This window comes from Lynx canadensis, chromosome B2 (assembly GCF_007474595.2).
Source record: "Lynx canadensis isolate LIC74 chromosome B2, mLynCan4.pri.v2, whole genome shotgun sequence".
In the NCBI taxonomy this organism is placed as follows: domain Eukaryota; kingdom Metazoa; phylum Chordata; class Mammalia; order Carnivora; family Felidae; genus Lynx; species Lynx canadensis.
This window is the reverse complement of record NC_044307.1, coordinates 57387738-57402647: the sequence shown is the minus strand read 5'-3', so window position 1 is coordinate 57402647 and position 14910 is coordinate 57387738. Positions and strand designations below refer to the sequence as shown.

Genomic DNA, 14910 nt, shown 5'->3' with positions numbered 1-14910 from the left:
AATGGAGGGGACTGCACTTTGACCAGAGGTTCTGGACATTGGTATGGATGCTATAACCTGACATGACTTTTAGGTTGTTTCAGTAGAGAAGGAAAAAGTGTATGTTCTTGTAGAGAAGCGAGAGCGAGAGTATGATTGTTGGTTGGATAAAGGGCAATTTTGTCTATACAATGTTCATTCTTCTTTTCATTACTAACACAGTACTCATATTTCTCAATGTGTCCTAAAGATAGAGGTGGCCAATGAGATGTAAATGTAAATTTTGTCATATGACACTCAGAAAATCCTTGCTGCAGTTACTTGGAAAATAGGCAAGATGATTTGAGCTTCAGTAACTGAAATGGATTAACATCAACCTTGAGAATGGAAGCCACATGCCAAGGATGCAGAACAGAAGGAAAGAAGTAGATTGGATCCATGATAATATCCTAGATCTGACTTAATAGCACTTGACCTCTTGTCTCTAGATTTCTTTTACATAAAATATAATTCTAACTTGCTTAGTTTTGGCCTCTGTTATTAGCAGTGAGATGCAATTTCTAAATAACATATCTACTAATTTTCATTGCTTCTTGTCCTATTAGTAACTTTATTGGCTTTTGAGAATCCTTCATGTATTAAAGATAGTAATACTTTTTGTTACATATATTGGAAATATTCTTCTCAGTTTTTTTCATCTTTTAATTTTTTTTTAGTACTTTGACATACAACAGTAATAGATTTTAAGCAGTCAAACCCCTCTCTCTTCATAGCTCTGTCTTTACGTTCAGGGTTGTGAGGTCTTAGTCAGCATAGACCAGACTGTGTTGCATTAACAAATTGATCTTGGCATCTCAGAAAATTAACAGAATAAAAATGTGTATTTTCCCCACACAAGTTCTGATGTGAGTCAGGCAGTCCCAGATGGCTACATAAGAATGGGCCTTGAGCCTTGAACACTTTTTGACCATGAGATAAAGAGCCCACATAGCCTGTGGTGATTTATCATCTTGTGTGGGAATATCTTTCCCTGTTTTACATTCAGTGAGTGTTATTTCATTCTGCTTAAGCATGTGCTTCATATGACACTTGGGCAGCCTCACTGCTATATCCGTGTTCTGTGGGGAGGGGACAAGGTCCTTCCATTGAGGCACAAGAGAGGTGTGTGTCCTACATCAGTTGCTGGGAGACACTTGCTGGCCATGGGTTTCAATGCCCCCTATTGAAGCTGATCCTTCTCTGCCTCTTCTCTATGTTAGTCAAGTGTCTTTCTAGTGCTTGACTATATTGTGTTTTCCATGGTGACTCTGAAACCAATATGTAATAAGAAAGAAATGTTTGAACTTTTATTTTTGGAGGTTGGCACAGTGATGATCTTTGCTATGCTCAATGTAGTTGGAGTCCTCCTCTGGGATTCATACTGGTGCATGATGTTCTGTTACCTTGAGACCGATAACCAGGGCAAGGTATTCTGCTGGACGCATATTGGCTTTTAGCTTCTTTGACCTGGAAGTGACATAGACACTTCTGTTCACATTTGGTTAGCAACCCATGGTCAAATCACCCAAATCTAATTGGATGGGGGATTCCACAATACAGAGGATTACACTGATGTTTGATGTACACTGATAGACACAGCCATACTGTTTTGTTTTTAAATTTGTTTTTAAATTCTTTATTTCACGAGTAGTTCACTACAGTGCACGATATTAGGCAGGAAGGGATATGTGTTGGTTGAGCAGAGCCAGTGAATATTTGATTTAATTTAGACACACTCTCTGAGATGGTCTTTCCTATCACTGCTTGCCTTAAATTAAAAAAATAATAATTGCTCCTCAACCCCTTACCCTTTTGGGATTGCATGATAAATGTAGACATTTGCTCACTTAGTGCTATTTAACAGGGACATCCCCTGTATCTGGAGACACTTATTTTGTTCATCACTTTTCATTATTTCCCACCATAAAGGTAAGGCAAATTTGTCCAGCTAACCGAGATGTAAGGAAAATTTTTCTATGCATCAACTTTCCTGTACAGCTTGTATTCTTTTGCCATATGACAAAAAGACTAATTATGAATGATGTTTATCATAACCCTTGTGCATGTGCACTCACCTCTGACACTGTGCTGTGGCCATCTACTCTCCACTGGTGACATTATCCTATGACCTTGATAAATGTGAGCCCTTTGCTTATGGACAAGTGAGAAATAGCCACGATCTCATCAGTAGTCTTTGTGAATAATCCTGTAGCTTGAGACAAATATAATATAAACTTAGCAACAGATCTTTTTGGATTATTGTGTTTACAACCAAAGTCAGAGACCTCATGCATTTGGGCAAGCCACTTTCCCAGGGCCTATTTAGGCCCAATCATGTATATTCCACTTCTTTTTGATAATGGAGTGCTCAGCAACTTTATGGCCTGGTGAGTCAGATAACACCCATTTTATGATGGGCAGCTTAGGTCACATGGTAACTTGGTGGCTTATGGTCAAGTGTTCTGTCTCTAGTGGGGCCCAGTAGCAGACCAAAAGCTATTTCTCAGAGGGAGATTAGTTATCTGTAGATGATGACAGAACCTTACTTGAAAATCCTAAGGGCTTGTGTTTTGATCCACCTATAGGAGCTTGTCAAAGACTCTAGACTGCACCCCATATGCCATTGACACTTCAGGCACCATTGGGTCTGCTGAATCATATGGCCCAAGTAACAGAGCAGCTTGCACAGTAGCTGGATCTGCTGCAGATCTCTTGCTCTGGGCTCTACTCAAAACTAGCAGTTTTTCAGGTCCCTCAGTGAGTGGGCCAGAGTAACAGCCACAAATGAAGGTTATATTGTCTCCAAAATCCAAAGAGGTCAATTTGGTTTTGTGTCTCTTTCTTGGCTGTAGGTAGCCAGATATAACAACTTGTCCTTTACCTTAGAATGGATATTCCAATATTCCCACACAACTAGACCCCTAGAAATTTCACTGAGAGAGAAGACCCCTGAATGTAATCATATTTATTTCCCACCTTCTGACACACAGTTGTCTTACCAATAAGTCTAGAGCCATTGCTACCTCTTGTTCACTAGGTTTAATCAGCATAATGTCATCAATGTAATGCACCAGCGTGTTACCCTCTGGAAGGAAAAATGATCAAGATCCCTTTAAATTAAATTATGACATAAGATTGGAGAGTTGATATACCCTTGAGGTAAAGAAGTAAAGATGCATTGCTGGCCTTGCCAGCTGAAAGCAAATTGCTTCTGGTGGACCTGATGGACAAGTATGGAGAAAAAGATACTTGCAGATCAATAGCTGCATACCAGGTACCATGGGATGTATTAATTTGCTCAAGGAATAAAATCACATCTGGTACAGTAGCGGCAACCGGAATCACCACCTGGCCAAGATTACAATAATCAATTGTCTTTCTCCATCATCCATCTGTCTTCTGCACAGGACAAATATGAGAGCTGAATGGGGATGTGATGGAATCACCACTCTTGCATATTTCAAGTCTTTCATGATGGCACTGATCTCTGCAAGACCTCTCAGAATGCTGTATTGCTATTTTCCTAATGTTAAAATTTCTAAGGCATTACTGGCTTCTTGTTGGCCTCTCCCACATTATAGCCCATTGTGGGGAGTCTGCCAGCTGCCAAGTATGTCTATGTCAATTATGCATTCTGGAACTGGGTAAATGACCACAGGATAGATCTGGGGATCCACCGGCCCCACTGTGAATGGGTTTGAGCTAAAACCCTGCAGTGAGGTACTGCTATAACAAATACCTATAAATACATTAGTAGCTTTGGAAATAGATAATGGGTAGAGGCTAGTTTTGAAGTTCTTTCTGGCAAAGCTTATATTGCTGTGAATGGACCATTCTGGGTGATTCTGATAAGATTTTGGAAAGAAAGGAGGAGAGATGAAAAGAGAAAGTTCTGAAAAAGAGAACTGAATTGAGAAAGCCTCAGTCTTTGCAGAGAATGCCTAAGTAATCCTCAACAGAATATTGGTAAATACGGACACTGATGGCCATCTGATGAGGTCTTAGATGGAAACGAGGAACATTTTGGAAACTGGAGGAAAGATGATCCTGTTATAAAGTGGCAAAGACCTTGGCTGAATTGAGTTCATGTCTTAGTGTTTTGTGGAAAGTAGAGTTTTTCAGGGATGGAATTGGGTATTTAGCTGAATCTATTCCTAAGCAAAGTGTTGAAGGAGTAGGCTCGTTCCTCCTGACTGCTTACAGTAAAATTTGAGAAGATGTAAATGATATAAAGGTTAAATTGTTAATTAAAAAGGAAAAAGAAGTTAAATAATTGGAATATTCTTAGCCTATCCATTTTAAAAAATGAGAAAGCATGATTGAAAGAGAACACTAAGGGTGTGCCCAAACAACTATTTAATAAGGAGATTAGCTAGCTATCTTAACAGAAGCCAGGATTGACAGTTCAAGACAGTGGAAAAATAACTCTGAAGACAATTCAGAAATCATCATGGTGTACCTCCCATCATAGGCTTGGAGTGGTTTCAAAGAAGCTGGTGCCTGTGAGATCTAGGGACAAGTTTTAGTGCTGTTCCCATCACAGGCTCTGCTCCCTTACTCCTTGGCCAGCTTAGGTGTGGCTCCAGTGGCCGTGTGTGGTACAGGCTGTGGTGGTCACCCCTCTAGAAGGCAAAGACACCACAGCTTCTAGTGTGCAGACTGTATAAGCTGTATGGGTGAGGCTACACCCTAGACTCCAAAACAATAGAGCACCCTGCTCAAGATTCCAGCTCTGATGAGCTTCAGAGGTGGGGCCACAGCCCCAGTGGGTCTGGAAAGCAAAGCATCAAGCCAAAGAGGATTACTCTTAAGCCTTACGATCTCATGGACTTATTTGGACTTATTTGGAACCTGTTAGCCCTTTCTTCTTTCCTGTTTCTCCCTTTTGGAATGGGAGTGTCTATTATATGCCTGTTTATCCTATGCATCGTAGTTTGGAAGCACTTGATATGTTGGTTTCACAAGTTCACAGTGGGAGAAGACTTTGCCTTAGAATGAATCATACCTTGAGTCTCACTCTTATCTGATTAAGATGATATTTAGATGAGACTTTAGCCTTCAAAGTTGATGCTGAAAGGAGTTAAGACTTTAAAGGGCTATTGGGGTGGAATGAATGCATTTTGTATATGAGAAGGGCATGAATTTGGAAGGGGACTAGGGACAGAATGTTATAGACTAAACATGTGCCATCCTTCCCCCTGATACATATATTGAAACCTAGTCTCCAATGTGATTTGGAATTGGGAGCTTTGGGAAGTGATTAGGTCACGAGGATGGAACCCTTATGATTGGGATTAATGTCCTTGTAAAAGAGACCCCAGAGAGCTCCCTTGCTCTCCTTTTTCATTTCACTAAGTTTTAAAATTTCAAATTCCTGACTTCGTAGTTCCTGAGCATAAGAATCTTAGTTGATAATGCAAGATTCTGTCATATATCTGAGTCATCATTTATTTTTATCAGTTTCCTTAGAAATGAGTCTCAATCTGAATAAACTCTAAGACATACACCAGAAATGCTCTTTGCCATTTGTCAGATTATTTATTGGATTCCTGGCACTTTATATTATAAAGATTTTAAAATAAGAAATACAAAAGAAAATAAATATTGTTAAATAATGGACTAAGAAAATTACAGTTTTAGTATATAAAGCACCAATCTATGGGAGCACAGGCTGTTTACTGTCAGGACTCTTATTTTGTAGAGGAAGTTTCCATAACAAATTAAATGATTTCAGGAGAGAAAAACACTTAGTGGCAATAAAACCTTTTTTGAGGAAGCTAAAATCTATAAAATCATTTATATAAAAAGTGGACAGCCTTAATACTTTGCTAGAAGGGATAAACAGCTAAGATTTGGTGATATAAGAATCAATTTTAAACCAAGAACTTTAAATCAAATTCCAAAATGACTATAGTGTGGCCAATAGAGCCCCCAGTGCAACTTTCTCAATTACATAAGGGGTCAAAAGTTCCAGATTTCCAGTAAGCAGACCTGGGTTTGACGTTTTGGACATATTACTTAGTTTTACTAATGATTCATTTCTCTTGATCATCATGAGCCCATGTGTGTGAAGGAATCTTTGGAAAATCCAATATTGTAGGTTGGTGGTGGTGGGGGTGGCTCATCACCATTTGTCACTTAGCAATCTTTTTTCATCTGGAGGAATATGAGCTTCAGGAAGTGTCACCAGCGTGCCTAGAATATGATACTGCAAGGCAATAAGGAAAGAAAGATGTATGAAGTGTTCTGCAAATTTCTTATATTTCTTGCTTTCTGTCTTGGGAGAGCAGAATATTACATTTAATAGCACCCTACACTCGTGGATACATTTTAGGGCTTTCCAACCAGAGTCTTAAATTCCATCAGATTGTCCAAGTCACCATTAATATTAAGGAGAAATATATTATATTTACATGTACTCCAAATAGATCCTTAATTAACCACTGTAAGGGTCATTAAAAGTCAAGAGCAAGCCTTAGTTTTAATTAAAAAAAAACTTGTATAGAAATAATCAGCGCAAATGAAATTATTTAATCTAATTTACAGAGTTCCTGACATACAGATACGTGAATTTCACATAATAAATGCCTGGAATAGCATTATGTGTTATGTATTACCTAAAAATATTTTTTATATGTACAAAAGTTCATCATTGCTTACGTGTATTTAATGTCCATACAGTTCATCTTCTTATAAATAGATGAATATTAAACAAATGTTTGTAGATACTATATTCCAATAAGATAAGACATTCCATCATGCAGTGATTGGATTTATAAAATCTTGATGAATTTTTTTCTTCTTCTGAGCCTACATGCATTTATACCTCTAATACAAGGCTTGAGAATGAAGGAACATACATTATATTCCTGCAGTAATGTGTGTTGGCAGCTCTGTTACACCACCCATGTACCCAGGCACAATAACACATGGCGGGTTATTGACCTCTTCCCCTCTTTTCGAACTAAAAAGCACAGTATAAATGGATACTCCCTTTCCTACAGAAAAAGAATCATCCCTGCTAGAGTAGATGACAATTCAGTGGAAATTGGCTTAAACATTATCATGCCTAGCAAGATAGCACACATACACAGGACCTCTTAGCTTTCAAGCCAGTGAAATCACCTATGGTTTACAAGGTAACTGTATGACCTTCAAATAAAGTGCTCACTTTAGAGGTAACAGAGAGTCAACTTATGGTTTTAGCAGTTTTTAACTTTTTCATTTATTTAATTTATACAGAGTTGTAGATAAGTTTTCATAATGTAATTTGAATTTACTTGTATATGATTTAGATATATCTGTCTAGTCTAATGAAGGATTTATGGTCTCTGAAACTTAAACATATCAAAGTGAAAGAATTATTTCGATAAAATATTTCTCTAATTCTGTTCTGTCTTTAACATAATATGTGCCTAAAGAGGTGCATAATTCCTTGCCAAAATATTTATTTCTTATTAGACTTTCTGATAATAAGGGTGTTTGTACATATTTGGCTTGCAAAAATGCATGCATTATTGAGGGAGTAATTATAAATCAGAATAGTTTGCGGGAGGGAGTGAGGGCTCAGGGTAATAGGTGTGGCCATAGTGGGGAAAAATGAAATTATTTCACTCAGTTATCCATTTTGACTGCCTATATGGTTCAAGTTCACAGAAAAACAAACAGCTCAGATTTCAACCTTTTTTTATTTGCTTAGCTCAAAATTGAGTTGCAGAAAGAGACGACAAGTGACTTTGACTAAACTGCTTTTTACCTGCCTAATGAGTTGAGAATATGGTGTTTATTATCTTTCCCGAAATCTAACTATCCATTGGTACTCACTCCCGAAATCACAAGTTGTTAATGTGGCGTCTAGCTGGATGTTTGTACTGAGCATGAAGCTTTTATTTATATTTTCATATGTATAAAATTATAATAACATTTGTGTATTTGAAGGCTTTTGTTTGTTTTTAAAAGAGATTAAATGCATCACTCACATAATTTTTCAGATGTTCATATTGGTCAACAAGGAGAAGTGTTTATTTGGACTCCTAAGGAGAAATATACATACAATTCAGTAGAAACTGATGAAGTTTTCAGCTGAGTGACAGAATTCTGTTGGTGCAAAGTTAATCCTGAGTTATTGTGTTCATTGTGTCCATATCTTCATAGTCTGACAGATCAGTACAAAGCATGCAGCTATGATCTTCTTTGAGATGCATAGTACATTTAGCAGGAAAGGGAAGGATTTTCAATTCCATAGCCTTTGAAAATGTGACCATTCAACAAGAAATTGATTATGAACAACAACAACAAAAATCAATGAATTCTTTCTCAATAATACAAAATTCTTGATGGTATGGAACCGCACCATTCCTCCTTCAGTAGCATACTAACATAATATTTAACTACAAAAAATATGGATGATATTCTTAGAGGACGGTGAATTGACAGAAAAGCACTTCAGTGTATAGTATAAAATAGACCATCAACAAGAAGTGTAAAAAAGATGTAAGTGTTCATAATGGAAAAGTTAATCTTCTGATGCAAATCCAAAACATCACAGATCTGTGTATTTAATTGGAAGCAACTTTCAGCAAAAGGATTTGAAGGACCAATACATGGGTTGATTGAGATGAAAGTCTTTTCTCTATACCTCTTAAACTGCTTTCTTCTACTTTTGAAATTTCTTCTATTTAAATACACTTCTATTCAATTCCTGCTTTTCCACATGCCATTTTAAACATTTTGGCTGATAGATCTGTGTGGGCCATAATTTCCTGATAGTGAGTTGCCATATTTCTTCATTGTGAGGGCAGTCTCTTATGAAAGGTGGGACATTTACCTTGGGGAACAGCAGTGCAGTCCTTTACAGTGCATGTCTACAGAATGTGTATCTCAAATATCTATCAATGTATTGTAAATGTTCATTGAAATAGTAATAAATATACTAGCTAACACTTAGTGAGCACTTATGCAGGCGTGCCAGACCGTACACTTTATAGTCTTTTGAAGTAAGGCATGTTATTTGTATTCATTTCATAAATGAGGGTGTTGAAACAGAGAGTTTATGTAATTTGCCCAAGGTGACACAGCTATTAAATAGTAGAACCAGGATTAAAATTTGAATACTCTATCTCTAGTCTCTTCATCTTAACCTCTTGTAGGACCATATAATAATACACAGATGGAGAGAAAGTCCTCAAACAACTGATGTTTAAATTTTCTTTAACTTTCAAAATTGTGGGATTTTCCATTTTTGTTAATGACCACATTATTTCACTAATCACTGAAATTTAAAACCATGGCATCATCTTAGACTGTTTGCTATTCATGCCTATATCTAATTGGCTGCCAATTTCTGTAATTTTCTTTTTATAATGTCTCTTAAATTTGGCTCTAAACTTCCATTTCCATTGCTAAATTATTTTGCAGGAACTTAATATCCTCATATGGATTATGAATAAGCAATTCCAGTTTCCTTTTATTCTAATCCATTTTCTGAATCGTTGTGTTGAATCTAGCTGTACTCTGTTACAACTAAGCAGGCCTGTGGACTATTCCCAAATATACCTTGCAGGTTCCCATCAATGTGTTTTTCACATGTTATTCTCCACCTGTCAACATCTTACATACAAAAGCAAATCTCAAACTGTCAATTCCTTTGCGAGCCCTTTCTGCATCCTCTAACCAGATGTTTGAATGATGAGTATTTTAGATAGTAATACCCAATACAATTTATCTTCCTATGATTGTAAGAGAGCATGGAGGTTGGGAAGTATTGTTGCAGCATCTCTGAAACATATTGACTGAAAAACACAAGGTTTTATTGTTTTATCTTTCACATTTAGATTATAATCTGCATGAAATTAATTATTGCAAATGGTACGAGGTAGAATGAAGATATAGATATTTCTAACACTTGGATGTGTAATTGTTTCATTGCCTTTCTACTGAAAGGACTAACTTCTCTTTGCTGTTAATGCAGTGACAATTTTTTCATAAATTAGTTTTTCACAAACATATAGATCTATTTCTGGATGTGCTATTCTATTACATTATTCTATTTTTCTATTCATGTTCTATGGAATTCTGCCTTAACTACAGTTCCTTTATAAGTCTTGCTGTTTGGTCATATAAATTTTTTCAATTACTTTTTTTTCAGTAGTTTTTTTTATTATTCTTGGTCCTTTGCATTTCCATACACACTACAAAATAAGCTTGTTAATTTTATACAGAGTATTTTCACTTGTCTGAAATAAAATAGAAAGCCCAAAAATTAGGATTCAAACAAATGCCCTCCTACTACACTGAACACTTAACACTGAAGAGATACTGATATTTAGATATTTTAGCAAAAAGTCAATTTTCCTATATTCAGTAAACCGTATCAAGAAAAATAAGATGTAAGCAAATAAATTGTTTGATGACATTTAGGTAACAATTTAAAGACGAGATGCATATTTGAAAAGTTCAGATAACAATCCAAAGACTAAATAGGAGCTTTTGAAGAGGATGGTCAGGGAAAAGTTCACGATAGTAGGTTTGGAAATGCGTATTGAAATAAAGAGAGGGCTGGAGCGCCTGGATGGCTCAGTCAGGTAAGCATCCGACTCTTGATTTGTGAGATCCTGCCCCATGTCAGGCTCTGTGCTGACAGCATGGGAAGCTTCTTGGGATTCTTTCTCTCTCTCTCTCTGCCCCTCCCCTGCTTGCCCTTGCGTGTGCATGCTCTCTCTCTTTCAAAATAAATAAATAAATAAATAAATAAATAAATGTTTTTTTAAAAAGAAAGAAAGATAAGGAGGGCTTTGATAGGCAGAGAGGAAGGAGACACAGCATCAAGAGAGTGAAGATTCAGGGATAAAATAAGGTGAGAGAGATATTTGGGTGGCAGTTAAGAAGCTAGTTAAGGGTGACATTTTATCTAAGGAAGCATTTTGAACATGTACTTGTACAAATGTCACATATGTTAACTTTATCACCTTTCAATATTTTATGATGAAGTTGATGAGGGAATGACACATTGGAAAGACACTGAAAAAAAGAACATTTTTCTATGCTTAGAAAAGGAGGTAAATTTGGGTGGAAGATATATTGGGTGGAGAGCATCAGAGAGTGAGAGTAGATATTTTATGGGAAGAATAAAAATAAAGAGAAATTCCCAAAAACCATAATGAATTGTTAAAAAGAGATTTTAAGCTATTGACAATTTTTTCTACTTTAACTATTTATGGAATTACTCAAAAAATGTATAATATGCCATTAAAAACTCAAGAAAATAAGACAAACAAGGAAAACTGTGAACTTAACATTTATGGAGCATTTTCTATGTGCCAGGCATTATGTCAAATATTTTATATTATCTTCCTTAAGTCACTCAGTGGTGTCTGTGAGTTAGATCTTTTATTATTCCCATTTTACAAATAAAGAATATGAAGTTAAAAGAGTAACTTTCTCAAGATCTCAGTTGGTTAGCGGCTGCTCTTGGGCTTTAACTCTAAAGTTTGGATACATCACTACCTTATAATACTGCTGCAGATGAATAATACACTCATAGAAGTTGAGATGATAGACCATTCCAGGCTTTGTAAGTGAGAACACTCTACAGGTAATATAATTCGTCTGTTTTATGGCATACTTTGCTACAAGGTTCTAGTTTCATTCTAAATTAATTTTTAAAACTTTATCATAGCTTATTTCATGATTGGATGCTCCAGTATTTTACCTACAAGGCTAATATCACTTGTCTGAATTAAGTTTGTATTTCACACTTAAATCTTTCTGATTTTCGATTTAAATTTATTATGGCTCTCAATGTCCTTGGTGGCTGGAACTAGTCTGGCCTTCACAAAAAATAAGCAAACAGCAAACAACCAAACTCTCTTCCCTCAAAACAAAACCTATTTACTAAAGGCATAAATGATAAAGCAGCCTTTTCTACATCTTGAAGAACTATTAATAAATCTGTAGCTATGAGGTCCTGAAAAGGTGTAAAATGTCTTCTGAAATTTTCTATTTAGAAAATAACTGGTTGGGAGGGCATGTGGGTGGCTCATTCTGTGGAGTGTAGGACTCTTAATCTCAGTTCAGGTCTTGATCTCAGGGTTGTGAGTTCAAGCCCTACCTTAGGCTCTATGCTGTGTGCAGAGCCTACTTTAAAAAAAGAAAAAAGTTATTAAAAAAAAAAAAAGAAAGTATCTGGAAGCTGAGGTGCCTGGATGGCTCAGTCGGTATGTGTCTGGCTTTGGTTTTGGCTCAGGTCATGATCTCACAGTTCATGGGATCAAGCCCCAAATTGGGCTCTGTAGTGACAGCATGGAGCTTGCTTGGGATTCTCTCACTCTCTCTCTCTTTCTCTCTCTGCCCCTTCCCTGCTCATGCTCTCCCTCTCTGAAAATAAATAAACTTATAAACCTAAAAAAAAAGAAAATATCTAGAAGCCAAAGTTATAATTAAAATCTGTCACTAAAATGTTTAAGCCCAGCAGCTTTTTACTTTGAGGAAAAAATAAATGGCAGTTTGGCAATGGGAATGTCTAAAACCACACAATATGCCTCACGGGCTTTATTTTCCGAGACTGGTTTTAATGTTTATTTATTGATTCTGAAAGAGAGAGAGTGTGTGTGAGCACTAGTGGGGAGGGTCAGAGAGAGAGGGAGAGAGAGAATCCCAAGCAGGCTTTTACACTGTCAGCGCAGAGACAAACAAGGGGCTCAATCTCACCAAACGTGAGATTATGACCTGAGCTGAAATCAAGAGTCTGACGCCTAACTGACTGAGCCTCCCAGGTACCCCTGTTTTCTGAAACTTTTATTAATAATTCCAATCTCTAAAATTTTGTTTTAATTCCTCTTCCTCTTTAGTGAAAACAACGACGATAATCATTACGATAGCAATATGAGACTATGCAAACTCTGGAATATCATAAATGCATAGATTTCCTTATTTTTTTAAGGATTAAAATCTTTATTTGAACATAAAAATGAAAGTGTGTTTTTCAGAATAGCTGTCTGAAACAAAGTTGACAAGCTTGAGTTTTTATTTAACTCTATTATACTGTTGCACATATCGGATTATAAGAAATTCATATTATGAAAATATATTTTAAAATCCTGTGGTTTTTATCCATCAAATGATAAGGAAATGCCTATGTAGTAAAGTTATCTCTTTGCACACAACAGGATCAATAGTAAATCTTAAATTTCAATGAAAATAAGAATATTTTAGAAAGTTAATTAAAAATAAAAATTCCCAGGGTGCGTGGGTGGCTCAGTTGGTTGAGTATCTGTTGATTTCGGCTCAGGTCATGATCCCAAGGTCGTGGGATCAAGCTCTGTGTCAGGCTCTGCACTGAGTGTGGAGCCTGCTTAAGATTCTCTCTCTCCTTCAGCCCCTCTCCACCTCTCGTGTGCACTCTTTCTCTCTCTAAAATAAAAAGAAATTAAAATAAATAAAAATAAAAAATAACAATTCCTTATTCCATCCCTACTATTCTAATTCAGTACATTTGGAACGCAGCTCAGAAACCATATGTTTTGTAAATACCTGAGTATATCTCATGCAGGAACTCTGGAGATCATAATTGGTGATATATCAATCAAAAGATTTATACCAGAGTTTTTAGATTTAATACTTTTACTAATGGGGAAAAGACCAACCAGGACATTTGTTATATAACTTTAAAGATTTGTGTTTAGTATTCTAATCTTTTTTACTGTTAAAATCCCAGCCCTGATTTTTTGACTCAGGTAATCATGAAGTAACTTGAGGACAACTAGAAACCTGAATAAAACGTAAAATATCAGTTTGAACTCTGGAGAGCTACCAAGGCAGTAAGGATTAGAGAAGTTAAGATTTCAAGAAAAGGGAATCAAAAGATGAAACTGATATTTGGCATTGGTTTTCCTTTCATTGATAACTGAGAGGCTGAGCCTCTGAGAAGAATTTTCAGCAGTATTAGAGATCGTGATGGGAGTGTGGAAATTGGAGTTCCTGTGATGAATATATGCACCTGTATATCTATTTAAAATTTTTTTAGGGGCGCCTGGGTGGCGCAGTCAGTTAAGCATCCGACTTCGGCTCAGGTCACGATCTCACGGTCCGTGAGTTCGAGCCCCGCGTGGGGCTCTGGGCTGATGGCTCAGAGCCTGGAGCCTGTTTCCAATTCTGTGTCTTCCTCTCTCTCTGCCCCTCCCCCATTCATGCTCTGTCTCTCTCTGTCTCAAAAATAAATAAAAACGTTAAAAAAAATAAAAAAAAATAAAAATTTTTTAAGTGTTTATTTAGTTTTGAGAGAGAGAGAGAGAGAAAGAGAGAGAGAGAGAGAGAGGAGAGAATGAATGGGTGAGGGGCAGAGAGGGAAGGAGACAAAGGATCTGAAATGTATGCTGCGCTGACAGCACAGAGTCCAAAGCAGGGCTTGGACTCATGAACCCAGAGATCATAATCTGAGCAAAAGTGGGACTTTTAACCAATTGAGCCACCCAGGCTCCCCTTACCTATATATCCATTTATTTCTCTTGACTCTCACTTGATTAGTGATACAGATTCTGGAGCTAGAACAAACTGGATTAAGTCATGAGTGTTTTGGGGTCAGTTACCCTAGTATTCTTTATGAAGACATTTTTCCATTTGTACATTCATTTGGTAAATATGCATTGTGTGTCTACCATATTCCAAACAGTTTAGTGTATATTTTAAAGGATAATACCTACTTCATTAGGTTGTTGTGGAGATTATAATTTGGTGATCTAACACCATGACTGATGTCAATAAATACATGCTGAATAAAAGAATTAATCAAAGCAGAAATATCAGACTTCTAATGGAAATCTCCTTTGTCTCATATATTTCCACTTGCCCTATCAAGAAATCTAAATGTCATATATGTTACTATTTCTTAACTTA

At 36.5% G+C, this 14910-nt stretch overlaps 1 pseudogene; it reads right to left on the bottom strand.

Annotated features, from left to right (window-relative positions):
• Window positions 1–2340: 2340 nt before the first annotated feature.
• LOC115514932 overlaps window positions 2341–14910 on the bottom strand; it is a 30771-nt pseudogene continuing 18201 nt past the window's right edge.